Genomic DNA, 18,556 nt, shown 5'->3' with positions numbered 1-18,556 from the left:
CTTCATCCTTCTCGTTATCTTTATGTCTGTTGTGATCGGATCGCAGATTGCACACGCTTCCATCTGTTCTTCTGTAAGCAGACGTCATGAGTAATGCACTCCTAAAGCTGGAGTTTTAACGCCTATTTTCTCCAAAGCTTGTGCTTGCTGACAGGAAAGAGCCATTTCAGGCAATTATCTGACTCACATGGGTCAATCAGAGTGAAAGCAAAACCTGGGGTCGTGAAACCAAACACAGTTATCTGAGCGACGGATCTGACTCACACTAAACAGACATCAAATACACACGCCCAAATATGGGCAGTGCCCCCCTGCCGATGACCTCATCAGCCCACTCACCAGTCTCTCTCCGGACAGAACCTCCAGCAGCTTGATGAGCATGCGTCCGTCGCGCAGGTCCATGTAGAGATCCGTGATCCGACAGGACCGCGTGCCAGGTGTGAGTTCACCCATTTTGGTGAAGGTCTTCTTCTGCCCGGCCTCTCGCTCGTCTGCAGGAACACAATACAGAAAATGACTCTCAATAGCAATGCGTTCTACTACAGTTCCCACTTAAATTGTTGGAAAAATCGCTCATGCAGCAACAGCAATATTATGGAACTAAACAAGGATCAAAAGTGAATTAATAGTTCATAATAATTTTTAGTGCTTTTAGAATAATAAAAATAATACTATATAAGAAAAATATAATAAAATATAATTTAATACTTTTAGAATAATAATACATTTACTTTGGCTGATCGAAAACCATTTATTTAATAAAAAATATTTTAATAAAGAATTCTGTAATATAAAAATAGAATTTAAATAAAATGCTATTTTAATACTTTTAGAAAAGTAATTAAATTTGTTTAAAATTTTGTATTTTAATACAAAATTATTTTTAACATAACACAATTTCAGTAACTTAATTTGATAAAAACAATTATGACTTTAACTTAGGCCCTTTCTAAATTAATTTAATAAAATAAAAATGTTAAAATACAAATAAATGACAAAAAACAATAGAATTTAAATAATGATTTAAATAAAATACTATTTTAATACATTTATAATAGTTAATTAAAATGTGTTTACAATTTTGCATTTTTATACAAAATAGAAATTTCAGAATATATATATTTTTAAAGATTTCTATACTTCTACAACGATGGAAGATTATGATCATAATACAAAATAATAATAATATAATAATAATAATAATAATAATAATACAATAATACAAATAATAATATAATAATATTATTATTTTATATTATATTATATAATATTATATATTATAGTTTATAATTTATATATTATATTATAAATAATAATAATATAATACAAAATTATAATACAAAATTATTTTTAATTCATTTTGATTCAAAACTATTTAAGATAAATATAATTGTAATACCAATTTAAATAAAATAACCTTTGTAATATATTAAAATAATAAGAAAATACACTTATCTAAAATGTATTTTAATTTGATTACAAAGGATTTTATATAAAATAATTTAAATAATAATAATTTAAATAAAACTATTCTTAAATTATAAATGATAATAATAATAATTTCCCATGATAAACTATTTTAAATAATTTTCCAGGTTGTGTAGTTATTAAACTGTATGGTTATGATTACCAATCAATGTAACAATAATAATAATAAAAATAATCCTCAGAATCATGATTTTCCAACAGATTTCACAGCTGAACTTTGTTGTTTGTGCAATATTTAGACTGGTATGAACTAGATCTTCTAGATAGAAATGAGGCTGTTTGTAATGATCCACAAATATTGCAACATTTCCCCCAAAAACATTCCCAAATACCACCGACTGTTTTTCTATGAGGAACCAAATGGTCTGTGTGAAGCCACACATTCACCCCGGACCCAGTCCTTCTCCCTGCCAACTCTCCTTCTGGACTTTTAAACCATTCTCCCATAATTCATGAGCGAGCAGGCGATTTCGCCACCAATCAAGCGCAGCGAACAATACGAGGCGGCGCTGTGTTTATTTATGCTCCGCCCCTCGGGTGAGCAGTTCAAATGCAGCTATTTATTTATAATCCTCCCAATTTTCCTGTTATTGCATTCCTGGTCTTCACACAGACGTAAGCGTCTGAATCAATTGTTGCAGCGAGACGACTAAAGAGGACAGGATGAGCGAGGCCAGAGCGAGAGGGAGGAGGAGGAAGGACAAGAATGAGGCGAGAGAGAATGGAGGGAGAGGCCGTGTGACAGTCTGACCCCAAACACAACAAACAGAGGAAGAGCAACATCTGCCCCTCGAGCAGGACACCGGCCAGGAACATCCACAGCTGGAACCGTTTAAAGACCTGCGTCTGACCCCGGGTCAGTCCCACACAAACAGCTGACACGGAAATGGAATTAAATATGTATAAGGAAACTGATTTAAAAAAAAGAAATGAAATAAAATAAAATAGATATTTCAAAAAAGGCAAATTTAAAAATTAAAACAAACTAAAATAGAATTTTGTATAATGACATTTATTTAAAAAAATTATTACATCAATTAAAATAATAGATTGTTTAGGACAACAAAATGAAAATTAAATAAATAAAATGTTTAAAAAGAAAAAAGGTACAATTAAAAAACTACAATACAATTTTGTATAATGAAATTAATTAAAAAATGACAGCATAAATTTAAATTAATAAATTGTTTAGGAAAACAAAATAAAATTAAATAAATATTTAAAAAGGTAAATTTAAAATTAAAACAAACTTAAATAAAATTTAGCATAATTAAGTTAATTCTAAAAAGATGATTACATAAATGTAAATTAATAAATTGTTTATGAAAACCAAATGAAATAAACACATATTTGAAAAGGTCGATTTAAAAATTAAAACAAACTAAAATAACATTTTGTATAATTAAATTAATTTGAAAATGACGATTGCATAAATGTAAATTAATCAACTGTTTTGGACAACAAAATGAAATGAAATAAAATAAAATAAATATTCTAAAAAGGCAAATGTAAACATTTCTACAAACTAAAAAAAAAAATTATACAATAGGACAATAAATGAAATAAAATATAATAAATAGTTTAAAATTTAAACAAATTTAAAAATGAAAACAAACAGTTACATTTATTTAAAAAAAGAGGATAATTACTAACAATTAACTAACTAAAATAAAATGTTGTATAATGAAATTAAATAAATTAATAATTTGTTTATGAGAACCATTAAGAATTCTTGCACCGTGTCTTTATTTTTATGATAATTAAGCACTTTCCACCTGCTGATGATTACTGTGATGTCATTTTACATGCTAAAAAATAAAAAATTCAATTCACAATATTGTAATTTTTACCAGGATAAATGTGTGTACCTGTTATGAAAATAATAGAAAACAATGCAAAATATGTCAGAACACAGAACAAAAACAATATATATATAGTTTTTTTTTTTGTATAATGAAAATACATTATAATGAAATTTTGAAAATATTTGCATAGTGAAAAAAAAAATCATTTAATAAAAGATTTTTAGCAGCATTTGCACACATTTTTTCTCCTAGGTGCAAAAATGTAATTTTACTTTAGAGCTTTTATTTTTTTATAATTACTGTAATTTTCACCAGGGTAAATGTGCTTAAATTTTAAATAATGAAAACAACGTAAAACATGCTGGGTGCTAACATTTACTTCATTTTCTTCATGCAAAACATTTCCTATATATATATATATATATATATATATATATATATATATATATATATATATATATATATATATATATATATATATACTCCTTTTTGAACTCCTGTGTTCTGAATCTCATGCATTGAGTGTATATGTGTGTGTGTGTGTGTGTGTGTGTGTGTGTGTGTGTGTGTGTGTGTGTGTGTGTGTGTGTGTGTGTGTGAGTGCATTGTAGACAATGAGAAACACACTTGAACAGCATGTGCAGCACTGATGATTGACTTTTCCAAAGGCGACAGAACAGCTATGAAAGCAAATCATACATCGAAGCATTGACTCTTCTGTCAAGCTTCATACACACTCCTACACATCAGACGTCTGAGGGGTTTCTCCCTTCTGCTATATCCCCCATGTGTCCAAAAGCAGCAAACAATGAAAGACGTCAAATAAGATCTCATTAATATCTCAACTGTTTCTCAGAGACAGCAAGCTGAGACGTTTCTCTCTAAACTCTTACTGGATGACAACTAGTGAGATACCTGAAGGATTCATAAACCTTCTGAACTGTAAAAGACTGAACTATGAATAACACAATTTTCCTCTGGGTTCAGATGCAAATCACATTTATAAACTTTTCTCAGAATGCATGTTTTTCCTGGACAGGGAACAACGACATATTTCAACACAGTCAGCAGGAAAAACTGAACTTTGGTTCCTTTCTTAGCTTGAACATCTGATGTGAATATATTTTGTATATTGGAAATGCTTTTTAATAAAAATAAAATGTGTTGTTTTTAGGACTCGTATATAAAATACAAATATTTTATAGAATGAAAACGCATTTTTAATAATAATTATATTCTTACAATAAATTTTTAGGAGCATTAAACGTGTGCATTGCGACAAAATAAATAAAATTAAATTAACAATGCATTTTAATAAATAAATTTTTTTAAAAACGAGTGCTATAGTATATAATTATTCTTCCACTAATATAAAATAACATATTAAATAAAACAAAAATATTTTGTAAAATTAATAAGCATATTTAATTATTTTCTTTAATTATTTTTAGGACCATTAAGAATGTTTTCACTGTGAAAAAATAAATAAAATAAAATAATAATTAAAAATGCATTCAAAAAAAACAAATAATTTAAAATGAGTGCTATATAATTACTTTGCTGCTAATATAAAATAAAATATTAAATAAATCAAAAACATTTTGCAAGATGAATATGCATTTTTTTTTTCTTTAATTATGTTTTTTAGTACCAGTAAGAATGTTTGCACTGTGACAAAATATATAAATTAAAATGACAATTAACAATGCATTTTAATAAAATAAATAATTTAAAAATGAATATTATAAAATTACTCTGCTACTAATAAAAATGTAAAATATATTAATAAATGAACAATAAACAATGCATTTTAATAAAACAAACCATTAACAATAACCACAAACAATGAGTGCTATATAATTACTCTGTTGCTAATATAAAATAAAAAAATATATATTTTAAGACAACTATGCATTTTTATTATTTTCTTTAAATAATTTTTTATGACCATAAAGAATTTTTGCATTGTGACAAAACAAATAAAATGACAATTAACAACGCATTTTAATAAAATAAATAATAAAAAAAGAACATTATATAATTACTCTGCTACTAATAAAAATGTCAAATATTTTGCAAAGATATTATGTATAACTGATATGCATTTTTCATTATTTTTGGGGCCATTAATAATGTTTGCATTGTGACACAATAATTAAAATCAAATACAAATTTAAATGCATTTGAATTATTTTAATTGAAAAAATTGCTCTTTCTTTGCTTGAATGTCTGATTTAAAAAGCTACGTGTCTAAATGTGTAGGAGAAAGACTCGAGACGAACTGTGGCTGCATTGTGAGCCGATAACATCACAACCAATGCCACTGAACACTACAGATTAGCCGGCTCTATGGATCCTCCCAGAGGATTGTGGGTAGGGTAACAATGGCGGCAGTGTTCCTCCCCTCGGCCCGGTAGAGGCAGGAATAAAGCAGCATCTGGACGGAGAGTCAGGTGAACATGAGCCGCTAAATCTGGTTTTAAATGAATGGAGATGTTATGAATTAATCAAACACAGCTCATAACATATCCAGATTGTTTATGCCCTCTTAAAGACCGGGTAGCTTCACTATAAATGGCTATATAATACAGTACTGAAAATTAAACACAATTTATATGATAAAATAATTAAAAAAATTCTAATAAAATAATTGATTTAGGCTACTTTTAAAAGTAAATTAAAAGTAATTTATTTTTATGACGCATTTATTTTCATGAGAATTAAGAACCTTTTGCAGATGCCTATTTTACTTTTTTGTTGCTTTTATTTTTTTTATAATTCTCGATGGCAATTCTTAATACTGTAATTTATGTTATGTAATAAAAATATGTAAAATAATTAAAACAATGCAAACATGCTAGGTCCTGAACACGCTTTTGTAAAATAAAATAAAATAGATTTTTTTCAATCTCGTTATGGATCATCAATATAGTAATTTATACAATATGAATTATAAATATAATTATAATATATAATAGCTTGAATAAAATGCTCCTCTGTAAATTAAATAAATATATTTTGTTTAAATTAAACATGTGTAAAATAAAATGTTTAAATTAAATAAATAAGTGAAATAATTGTTTAGGTGAATATACAGTAATTTACTGTAACTGTTATGAAAAAAAATAAAAACAATGCAAAACAAAAAATTAAATATACATAATTTTAATAAAATAAAATGAAACCATTTTGCATTACATAAATGACCAATTTTAATTAAATAAAATATAAAATATTTTTTTAATTTTGACATTATTTTCATGATAGCACGTTTTTACTCCAATTACTGTGATGTAATTTGTGAAGACTTTATTCTAAATTCATTAAGCTCTAATCTAACTGTATCTTTTCTATCTCAAATACCTGCTAGCTTGAATATAAACTGCAGTTTAATGCTCCGCTGCTAATAACACCTTGAAGCAGAGTGTGTACAAATGTCCTTAGTTAATAAATTAACCGTAAAATGTGATTTAATACATTTTGAGGGCAATGGCAAAGTCACATTCAGTTCAGATAAATCAATACTGCAGTCTGGATGGCTGATCAGGTCAGGAGGTCACATTAGTAACTATTGTGACAGCATACGCATATAAGGTTATTATATATAAACTATTAAATTCAGCTAGGGGTCTGAGAAGGTCTGAGATTGATTAGAACTGTAATAGAGACGCTTCGTTTGGGCTGGAGGAACTCAGGTTATGAGAGTTCAGGGATTGTTGATTTATTGGCGTTTCCTGCATCCTCGAAATCTTTGTTTGCTGACCTCAAAACAAACCACTCCCTGCACATCCTGCAACACACAGATAGCATTGTCTGCGTCTGCAGAGATGTTTAATGCAAAACAATTTAATGCATGGATTTGAGGAATTTACATGTACACGCTACTGATGTTTTTGATGTTTAATGTATTTTGCACACTGATGCTGCATTTATTTGATTAAAAAAAAATACAGTAAAAATCTGAAATATTATTGCAATTTAAAATAACCATTTCCTATGTGAATATATTGTAAAATGTAATTTATTCCTGTGATGCGTAGCTGAATTTTCAGCAGTGTTCAGTGTCACATGATCTTCAGAAATCATTCTGATATGATGATTTAAAAAAGAAGTTACAAAATCAGCATTTATTCGAATTAGAAATCCTTTGTATAATAATAAATGTTGTTACTATTGCTTATGTTTAGGTAAAAGTATCAATTTTAAACTTTCTAACAGTAGTGTGTATGTATTATTTAAGTTGATATCAGGTCCATCCAACCCTGAAAGCTCACAAAAGCAGATATTATCACATATGATTTGGACTCAGTACAGAAGTGTCTGAATGTGAATTCCAATGAGATGAAAAAGTCCCGAGCACAGCATTCTTCCCATCTCTGCTATCACTAAATCTCCTGAAAATGACGCTGGCTCTGGGATCTGGAGTTGCGCAACACGAGTGAAGCATTTCAATATGGAAAGCCGATAGGGTCAGAAACGGGGTCAGAGAAAAGTGAGATCAGCTTTTCTCATGAAAGCTTTTCTACTCCGATGCGGATGATTGAAGACGTCCTGAAAACCCAAGACAGCGATGAGAAACGGCGGCTTGGACGGACCAAGAGAGGGAGTCCATGGGTGGCTTCCTCTTCCCCGTCGGATTTATCCACTTCCTGTCGACGGAGCGTCAGCAGAAAGGAATTCCTAAGACTTCCTGTGCGCTGCGGAGCTCTGGCCTCAGCATGAGCTCGAAAATAAACCTACAATTTCAACACTTCTGCTTAAAACCACAACGCGGAGTCGGAGTATTTGAGACGAGGGCAAACATAATAAAGAGGTTGAACGTTTTAGAGCCAGTTTATGCATGCACTGATGAAAAACACATGCGGCGTAAAACAGGGAACTCATAAAGACAACACTGTGATGTATTTTTGGCAAATATTGTAAGGCAGGGCTTGATTTTATCTATTATTGCAACATGGGTAAAATATATGTTAAAAGTTGTTTCAGAGGAGGAATTCAATTTTATATACATTGCACTATAATATAAACGGTATATATAATAAAATATATAATTTTTAAAATAATAATAACAATTTATATATTTTTCATTTTATAAAATGTATACATTTCTTAATTTTATTTTAAATTTTACGTTAAAAATATACAAATAAATCAACTATATATTGTATTACATTATAAGTTATTTGATATAACTGTATATAAAAAAATATTTTATTAGTTTTTATATAATTAATATAACAAAATTGAAATAAGAAGTTAATTAGAAGTTAATAGAAAGACAATTATAAAAGATGCATTCAAATCAATTAAATTCAAGTTTATTTGTATAGCGATTTTTACCATACAAAAAGCAACTTTACAACTTTTAAAATTTTATTTCTACAATATTTAGTAGTCGTTTATAAGTGTAGTAGTTTATACATCAACTATATATGCATATGCATATATTTTTTTTCATTTATTTACATAGATACTCATACATTATATATATATATATATATATATATATATATATATATATATATATATATATATATATATATATATATATAAAATAAATGTTTAGAATATAAATATAAACATGTAAATACATGTAAATATTTACAAAATATATAATGTATGTGTGTGTATTTACATATACATAATAAATACACATACACACACATAAATTATGCAAACAAAAACTTTTATATGCAATTAATCATTTGACAGCACTAATAAATATAATAAATAATAAAGGCCATGTAAAATTATTTATATAATTTGTCCTTTTCTATTTTTATAGTCGATTACAAATATATATAAATAAAAAAATAATAATTTATCAAGATATTTATATTAATCCAGTAATGAAATAACACTTTTGGTTCCTATCTGCGTCAAAAGTCAGTTTGTGATGACATCATTAATTCACAGAGATGAGCACACGGCTCATAATTTCTTACACTTCTGCCGTTTACTCAAACAGAGGATGCATGTTTATCATGCCTCAATTTAAGTGATGAGATTCCTGCTGTGGCAAGCAGGAAAACTCACAGTTCATCCAGTGTTACAGAGAGACAATGATCAATGCCACGCTCCAGCAGGAACATCACGTCTCATGAGGAAACAGATTACAGATTCACAATCCATGATGCCGATGATTGCCAGAAATCACTCCAAATCAGCCACTGACAAGATTAGACTCGGGTTAGGATGCTGCCTGAGAAGGGTGCTCCCTATAAAGCTCACTAGGTTTTGGAAAAGAGCCATTGATAGTGAATCAAATGAGGAATAAGACAGTTATTTGTGAAGCGATCACAGATGTGAGAGAGTATCTGATATGAACTCAAACTGTCCTGTTGTTTCAGGTTGACTGGTTTAAACTCCACCTTTAGTTTCAGAGTGACAAGACAAACAGACAGAAGATGTGCACTAGTGCATCACTCCAGATGTCCTGACACACATGCACCAACAAATGAACAAAACAGCTAAATATTTCATTTGCATTTGGGCTTACAACTTGAGTTGCTATGATTCTTAAAAAAAAAAAAAAAAGCATCAGTGCATGACTTTAATTTACAGCTGATGCCACTTAATATTGCCACTTTTTTTCTAAGAAATATATCACATAATTTAAATAAAATTATGCAAACGTATGTTTCATGTTGACATTGAAGCACCAGTAATACCATTTCCAGTTACTGAAATAATGCTGAAATAAAATAAAATATAAATGAAGAACTTGAACTTCTAGAACTAAATATCATTTATATGTATTCAGATGAAATAAAATAAAACAAAATATGAATATTACCAGAAAAACATGCACTTAAAAAAAAAATGGAAGTAGTACTATTAAAAAATATATGTTTTCATTAACTGAAATAAAGCTTAAATAAAATAAAACAAATATTATATGAAAATGTTCAACTTAAAAATGAAAACCAGGACTAATACTATTAAATATTTTTTTGTAAAATAAAAATAATAAATAAGAATTATATATATATATATATATATATATGTGTGTGTGTGTGTATGTGTGTGTGTGTGTCTATATATATATATATATATATATATATATATATATATATATATATATATATATATATATATATATATGTATATATACATATATATATATATATATACATATATATATATATATATATATATATATATATATATATATATATATATATATATATATATATATGTGTGTGAAACTAAGTCTAAATTACACGGGAAACATTAATCATCTAAAAAAATGCACGCAACAAAATGAATTAACCAAAAAAATAATAATAATAATAATAGCTCATTCAAAATAAATACTATAAGAGTATAGTAATAATACTCAAATATTTATTTAATGAAATGTTCTTTTTGACTCTCTATTTCATCTTTAGGGTGTTGCACAATGACTATTAAGTGCACGTTCACTCGAGACTGTGATTCTGGGTGGTTTTGTGCATCTTGAAATGCCATGTCAGTGTTTCCTTCATTGCACCAGAGCTGTTGGATCCACTTCCTCTCACGCCGAGGGTGGTGACTCTTACAGCTCTTCTGAGAGAATCGAGATCTGACATCTCACATCCTCACACGGACCCGATCCGTCTCGCTTTCTCTGCCAACAGCCCAACAGAAGGTCATTGAGAAGACCAGACTGAGAGACAGGCGGCCTGGCAGGACAAAAGATCTGCTTCAGCACGCAAGCCTGGAGAAAAACAGCTTACAGTGCTGTCCGCCGAGCGAAATAGCTCCAGATCAGCTGGACGCTCCCTCGCCGTCACTAAACTATCCGTGGAACAGATGCTGCCAGGATCATGTGTTTACACTATTGAAGTCCATCCACTACAGCACAAGCACAAATCCAACAATCTGTCATTTATCTTGGCAGATCTCTAGCATCTAGAGGGATTGAAGAATGCTCTTGTGCAGTGAGCATTGGTTTTTAAAATGCATCGTGAACTTCTGACTTAATTTTAAACCAGTTCACCAAGATGTTAGATGTCAGAATGAACTCTATTTGCAATCTACGCGGCTTGTTTTCTGTCACAAATATCTAAACACTCTTTAGTCGAGACATGTTTACTTAAGATGCAATAAGATTTAAGATATTAAGTCTTGTTTTCTGAAAAAACTATAAAAAGTAAGTGAGTATGCTTAAAACAAGGACACATGGGTTCAAAAAAGATGTTTAGATATTTACTGAAGAAGAAAACCACAGTGTAAGCGTGAAATATTGAAGCTGAAAGACTAAAATAAACAGTCTTTTCACCGTGTACACAATGCAATTTAAAGTATGTCAAATGTGCAGGGTGGTGACGGAAATACAGTTTATTTCAAAGCGAGCACATTAAGTTATTTACAAGCCTGAGATGACTGAAACTGAATCACTCAAATCTGTCGAATCACAGGTAAAAGGTCAAGTTTTCATCACTAAGGGCAGGGCGAATCGAAGTTAACGATTAGCCACACACAAACTCAGAAAAGTGTCTGCTAAATGCATGAATGTAATGTAAACAGACTCCCAATTTACAAAAGCTGTATTTCTGCCAATTGATTTCTGTTGAAGCCCAGCAATGCTGACCTCAAACTGGGCTGTGATTCATTAACAACTGATTGATAACTGATAGCAAAGTTGCTCATTAAATAGTTTTTATACTAATCACACTTGTGCAAATCTCATGATGCACATGTTATTCTTCAAATGCATGCTTGGGTTATGAGAAATGATTTGCAAAAGCTTGAACTGATCCTCAAACACAACACCAAGCTCTGGTGAAGCATCTGCACTACAGTAACAGCAAACGAGAGCAATGGCGTAAATGTGTGAAATCGCTGAGTGTGTGAAGTGCCAAATGCCTAGCGCACATCTATTGATCGACAAGATCTGATCTAAAATGCAATATCTGAACTGTAAAACCAGTTTGGTGAATGCAATGTAAGCGTTAAGTGTTGCACGGTCCATAACATTCATGCATGGAACAATGCAACTGCTTCGTCCAACTATTTAAGCAATGAGTAACAACAAAGCCTTACAAGCACCTAATTTTAAATAAAAACCAACTCAAACGGCTGCACTCATTAGCAATCGCATTTTAAATGCATATGAAGAGGCAGCATTTAGAAACATGCCACTATCAGTCACATAGTCAGCAGAACAAAACAACCACTCCCACCTTCCCGGGTTTTCCATTGTTGTCTATGACGGCCCATTCAGGGTGAGCTTATTGACCCCCGGGTGATTTTGGGGAAGGGAAGCCAAGCGTTAAGGTAGATCGCTTGCATGAAAAGCATGTACAAAATTGACTTTTAAGTGGGGGAGAGTCTAAGATCCATTCAACTGATCCAGTCTAAAACTCCCAATTCCATCATACACCAAGATTATGGAGAAGAGTAAAACACAAAACACTCGGTGGATGCATCTACATTCCTAAAAATAAAGTTCCCCATTGGGTTTTTATAGTGATTCTAAAGAAAGACCAATTTTGGTTCTTAAAAGAAGCTTTCAGTGAACCGATCTTAAAAGAACTATATTAAAAACAAATGGAAAGATGGTTTTTGGTTTCCCAAAGAACCCTTTAAATTTCATGGACGATAAAGATTCTTCACTGAACCATAGACACCAATAAAGCCTTTATTTTAAAATGTGTATATAACACAAATCGCAGCTGCTGCGCTGTAGGAAACCCACAAATCTTCTTCCTAACGGTGCTGTAAACAATGCATCCACACTCCCGGATGCATCTTACCTTGCAGCTGCTTGAAACGCCCCTCGAGCTGGTTGTAGTTGAAGGGCATTTGCGCGGGGAAGCTGGGCTCCTGGTAGAAGCCCTCAGGGCCACCAGACGCCCACTCCAAATCCATGATCCCTGACCGAGAGGGAAACTATTTCCAGATTCCTCCAAGAAACCACAGAATGGGAAGGAACGATGACGGGAAAGAAAGACAAAATCTCCTTCTCGCAATGGGAGTTATCCAAAAAGCCGAAGGTTTTCGCCCCAGTTTGATGTTCTCAACCAGTCTGTTTTAGAGGGGACAAGCATGCTGCTGTTTGTCTTCCCACTCTGTCCATTCAAAAGCAGCGTCTCCCCCCAACCTCAAGCACACAGACGCCCCTCCTCCTGTCATACAAGGGAGGGGAGACCCTCTAGCTCCAGACCCGCTCTGAATCTGCGGGAGTCAATGGAAGGCTTCTGCGAAACACCTTTAACGGAGCACAAGAGGAGGGCAGAAGTGTTGTAATTTCATCAGCGGCCCAGCCAGTGTGTTTCCAGATGATGTCACCACCTCATTACAATGAAAGAAGAGGAGGAGACGGACCAAACCAAGTCTCCGGAAAGATCGGGGGTGGAGGTTGAGCAGGAAGTCGGCCCATTTCCATGCATTGTTTTTTAGGTCATGCGATCGAAGCAAAGTTGCATTAGAAACGCGGAATGTCCTTCTTGGAATGTCGGACTAAATGCATCCTTCCTAACATCCTTTTAGCAACCCCTAAAGCTTATTTGTGCTCCCCTCCTCCTCCTGTTTTTCCCCTCTGCTGTCCATCTGTTTGCAAGGTGAGGAGACGTTCTGCAATGAATGCAGACTTTGAACTACTTCTCTGAGTTTGGCTATTGAATTGCAGTCTGCTGCTAAACAAATATTTGCTAATTCCCACTCAGGAATCTCACACAGCTGTGTCAGGAGTAGTAAACATCCAGAAGATCCAGCTCAAACTTTCCTGACAGCAAACTTCTGCTTTTGTTTCCGCTTCTTAAACATGATAAAAAGCTGGATTGCTTCAAGCCCCACGAAGGTGAATTAAGAGCCACGCTGGATATTTACAGGCGTTTTATGAGAGTACAGCGCAGATATGAAACGCTGCATGAGATGCAGTAAATCAAGCAATAAAAAGTGGTGTGTTTTCTGTCAGCAACAGTTCGCTGGGAAAAAACAAGCATTTGTTCTTGCTTACTGCAGCAATGGGTTTATATTCTTTTCTATCTGATTTCAACCAAATTTGTTTATTTACATTTTAGAATAATAACAGGCATTCAGACTGCATTTTAATTTAGATTTAATACGAATTAAAATGTTTTTTTTTTATTATTGTTTTTGTAACTTGGTTATGTGCTTTTCTTAATTTAATATATATATATATATATATTTTAGTAGTTTAATCTTAAATTAACCAGAAGTAGTTAAGTAATTTTGTTATGTGCTTCTGTAATTTTTTTATTTCTCTTTTAAACTATTTTTATAGCTTTCATTTATTTTCATACATTTTTGTACTTCAACATTATATTATAAACATTTATAATTTAATCTTTTTTTGTTTTTTATTTTATTTTAGATTAATTTTCAAAAATCTATTTTTTTATATAGGTTTAGTCTTAGTTATAGTTACCAATAACAATAGAAACATAATTTTATTTTTTACACTATTCAGATGCATTGGCTACTGTCACTGCTCACCACCAAGAAACAACCCACCACACCCTAACAACCACTTAGAACACCCTAACAACCACTTAGAACACCCTAACAACCACCCAGAACACCCTAACAACCACTTAGAACACCCTAACAACCACCCAGAACACCCTAACATCCACTTAGAACACCCTAACAACCACCCAGAACACCCTAGCAACCACCCAGAACACCCTAACAACCACCCAGAACACCCTAGCAACCACCCAGAACACCCTAACAACCACCCAGAACACCCTAACAAACACTTAGAACACCCTAACAACCACTTAGAACACCCTAACAACCACCCAGAACACCCTAACAACTACCCAGAACACCCTAACAACCACCCAGAACACCCTGAAAATCACCCAGAACACCCTAACAAACACTTAGAACACCCTAACAACCACTTAGAACACCGACTAATACTGAGAAGACCCTAACAACCACTTAGAACACCCTAACAACCACTTAGAACACCGACTAATACTGAGAACACCCTAACAACCACCCAGAACACCCTAACAACCACCCAGAACACCCTAGCAACCACCCAGAACACCCTAACAACCACCCAGAACACCCTGAAAATCACCCAGAACACCCTAACAAACACTTAGAACACCCTAACAACCACTTAGAACACCCTAACAACCACCCAGAACACCCTAGCAACCACCCAGAACACCCTAACAACTACCCAGAACACCCTAACAACCACCCAGAACACCCTGAAAATCACCCAGAACACCCTAACAACCACTTAGAACACAGACTAATACTGAGAACACCCTAACAACCACCCAGAACACCAGAACACCCTAACAAACACTTAGAACACCCTAACAACCACCAGCCACACCCTACCAACCACTTAGAACACCCTAACAACCACCCAGAACACCCTAACAACCAAACACTTAGAACACCCTAACAACCACCCAGAACACCCTAACAACCACTTAGAACACCCTAACAACCACTTAGAACACCGACTAATACTGAGAACACCCTAACAACCACTTAGAACACCCTAACAACCACCCAGAACACCCTAACAACCACCAACCACACCCTACCAACCACTTAGAACACCCTAACAACCACCCAGAACACCCTAACAAACACTTAGAACACCCTAACAACCAACCAGAACACCCTAACAACCACTTAGAACACCCTAACAACCACTTAGAACACCGACTAATACTGAGAACACCCTAACAACCACATAGAACACCCTAACAACCACCAACCACACCCTACCAACCACTTAGAACACCCTAACAACCACCCAGAACACCCTAACAACCACATAGAACACCCTAACAACCACCAACCACACCCTACCAACCACTTAGAACACCCTAACAACCACCCAGAACACCCTAACAACCACTTAGAACACCCTACCAACCACTTAGAACACCCTAACAACCACCCAGAACACCCTAACAACCACATAGAACACCCTAACAACCACCAACCACACCCTACCAACCACTTAGAACACCCTAACAGCCACCCAGAACACCCTAACAACCACTTAGAACACCCTAACAACCACCCAGAACACCGACTAATACTGAGAATGTAGTGTCCTGTATTCTGACTTTTACGAACAAGACAGGATCGTCAAGGAACCATGAGATGAGCTATAATGTGACCGAACGTGTCCCATGATCCTGTATTTCCAAAATAAACAAATGTTGAATTATTCCTCAGTGCGTCCAGCGTGGGATTGAGGCCTGAGGGTGGTTTGGTTGATCTGGGCCTGCACTGAGAGGGCTGTTTGTGCAGAAACACAGTCAGTGGTGTCATTGTGAAGTCACAAGACGTCCACGTGTCCCTCAGTGCTCTTAATTCACCTCCATCTGCACTACTGTTCTCAGTCACAAGTGAATCTGAGCTGAAATCATCCCTCACGCCGTGATAAACGGCCCACATATTTGAGGGAGGAGACGCTTCCTGGAAGACGTTTAGTCATTCACTGCAGAGGAGCGTTTAAACTCAATCATACAGTCACAGCTGAGGGAATAATCTGAAGATAAACGGATTAGCATATCAGCTAATGATCAGTAACCATAAAGAATCAACAAAATAAAGTGAAATTTAAAGATATAAATAGAGATGTGTGATATTGTATATGATACTTTTTACAGATAAGAGCTAATAAAAAAAAATGTATACATACTTTCTGAAATCAATGTGATGTTTGTTAATTTATAAATTGTAATGAATTCACCAGTAAGGCCTGGATATAAAATGATAAAAAAGAAAAAAAAAATGTATATGTAACATTACATTTTTGCTTGCCTGCAAAATTCCCATTTCTGAAGAAAATGTGATGTTTTAAATAAATGTAAGAAATGTAATAATAATACAATTATAACATAAAAATAGTTTTAAAGATAAAGAAAATATATAGTATAATTCTTTTTACATTTTCTGGAGTAATTGTGATGAAAGGGGATAATGCATTATTTTTTTTATAAATGTACAAAATGTAATAATAATACATTTATAAAATGGTTAAAAAAATATTGTTACAGATAAGAGCATGTGTGTGTGTTTATTAGAAAAATAATAAAAATATATTATCACACAAATATATGATGAATAATGATAAATAGGTTTTAAAACTTTGTAAAACTGTATTTTTTTATATTTTTGAAGAAAATGTGGCAATGCAATAAAAAGGCAACACAATTATTTATAAATTGTACACATGTATAAAATGTAATTAGAAAAATATCAAATAATTAAAAATATATATATACTATTTTATTACTACATTTTTTCCATTTCTTATGTGATGAAATGACATCTAAATGATCTAATCTAGTTAATCTGGTTTTGTTAATCCAAATCAAAACTATAAGAGAAAGGCAGTGATTCAATGGATTACCAGTGGATTCATATCCTATGTTTTTTTTTTATTCTAATCAATACCAGTATAATACATGCACATGTGCAAACTGACTATGAAGGGTGAGCAGCGCAAATGCATTTCAGATGTGTTGTTTCTCCACTCATAGTGGGATAAATGTATGTAAGTGTGTGTTTCTGTTGGCACTGAGACAATCACTCCTTTGGCAAGTCAATGAAGGAACATTTTTCTGCGAAATTTCACATGATGCTTTGCCGTGATCTTATAAACATGTACTTGCACAATCCCACAATTCCTATTGTAATGCAACACAAGTGCTCTCATTTGATACTGAACTCAAACATGCTGATTTCAGCAGAGCCAGTCCATTTAACAGCTGATAACGTCTGGATACATTGTGTTTCTAAGTATGACAATGATCTAATGCGTTCATAAAGTGGGGTGATTTCACAGACATCTGGCCGACAAACTCGCCGAAGGAAGGAAAGAGGAAAGACACGGGGGTCTGTGTGTGTTTCCTTTAAATCACAATAAGAAAAGAAAAATACTCTCTGAACCCAAAAGTCACGGTATGAACTCGAACTTTACTCAGACAATGATCTACATGCTTTTTCGGAGAACCTTTATGGCAGAAACATTTGAAACCTAAATAAACTCAACTGAGAAAGACCATCGTAATTAATGCGTAAGGACGAGTGGGATATTACTGCGTGGCTGAAGTGAGTTTTTCTTGATGGAGCAGCAGTCACTCGAGCAGACTCATTTATTTTTAATAACACCGGTCAATAATTTAGATGCTCGCGTTTCATTGGTGGAATACTAGTCCACTGCCCCACAAAGCAATACTTGACAAAACCCTGAGTGTGTGTGAGAAACTAAGCAACTGAAGGGCCTTAATTAATTATTCATGATGACAGCATTAATT

At 33.0% G+C, this 18,556-nt stretch overlaps 1 pseudogene; it reads right to left on the bottom strand.

Annotated features, from left to right (window-relative positions):
• Positions 1 to 339: 339 nt before the first annotated feature.
• The window catches only part of LOC113078568 (spectrin beta chain, non-erythrocytic 1-like), a 50,770-nt pseudogene continuing 32,553 nt past the window's right edge, over positions 340 to 18,556 (bottom strand).

This window comes from Carassius auratus, unplaced genomic scaffold (genome assembly GCF_003368295.1).
Source record: "Carassius auratus strain Wakin unplaced genomic scaffold, ASM336829v1 scaf_tig00026011, whole genome shotgun sequence".
Taxonomy (NCBI): Eukaryota; Metazoa; Chordata; class Actinopteri; order Cypriniformes; family Cyprinidae; genus Carassius; species Carassius auratus.
This window is presented reverse-complemented; position numbering and strand designations above follow the sequence as displayed.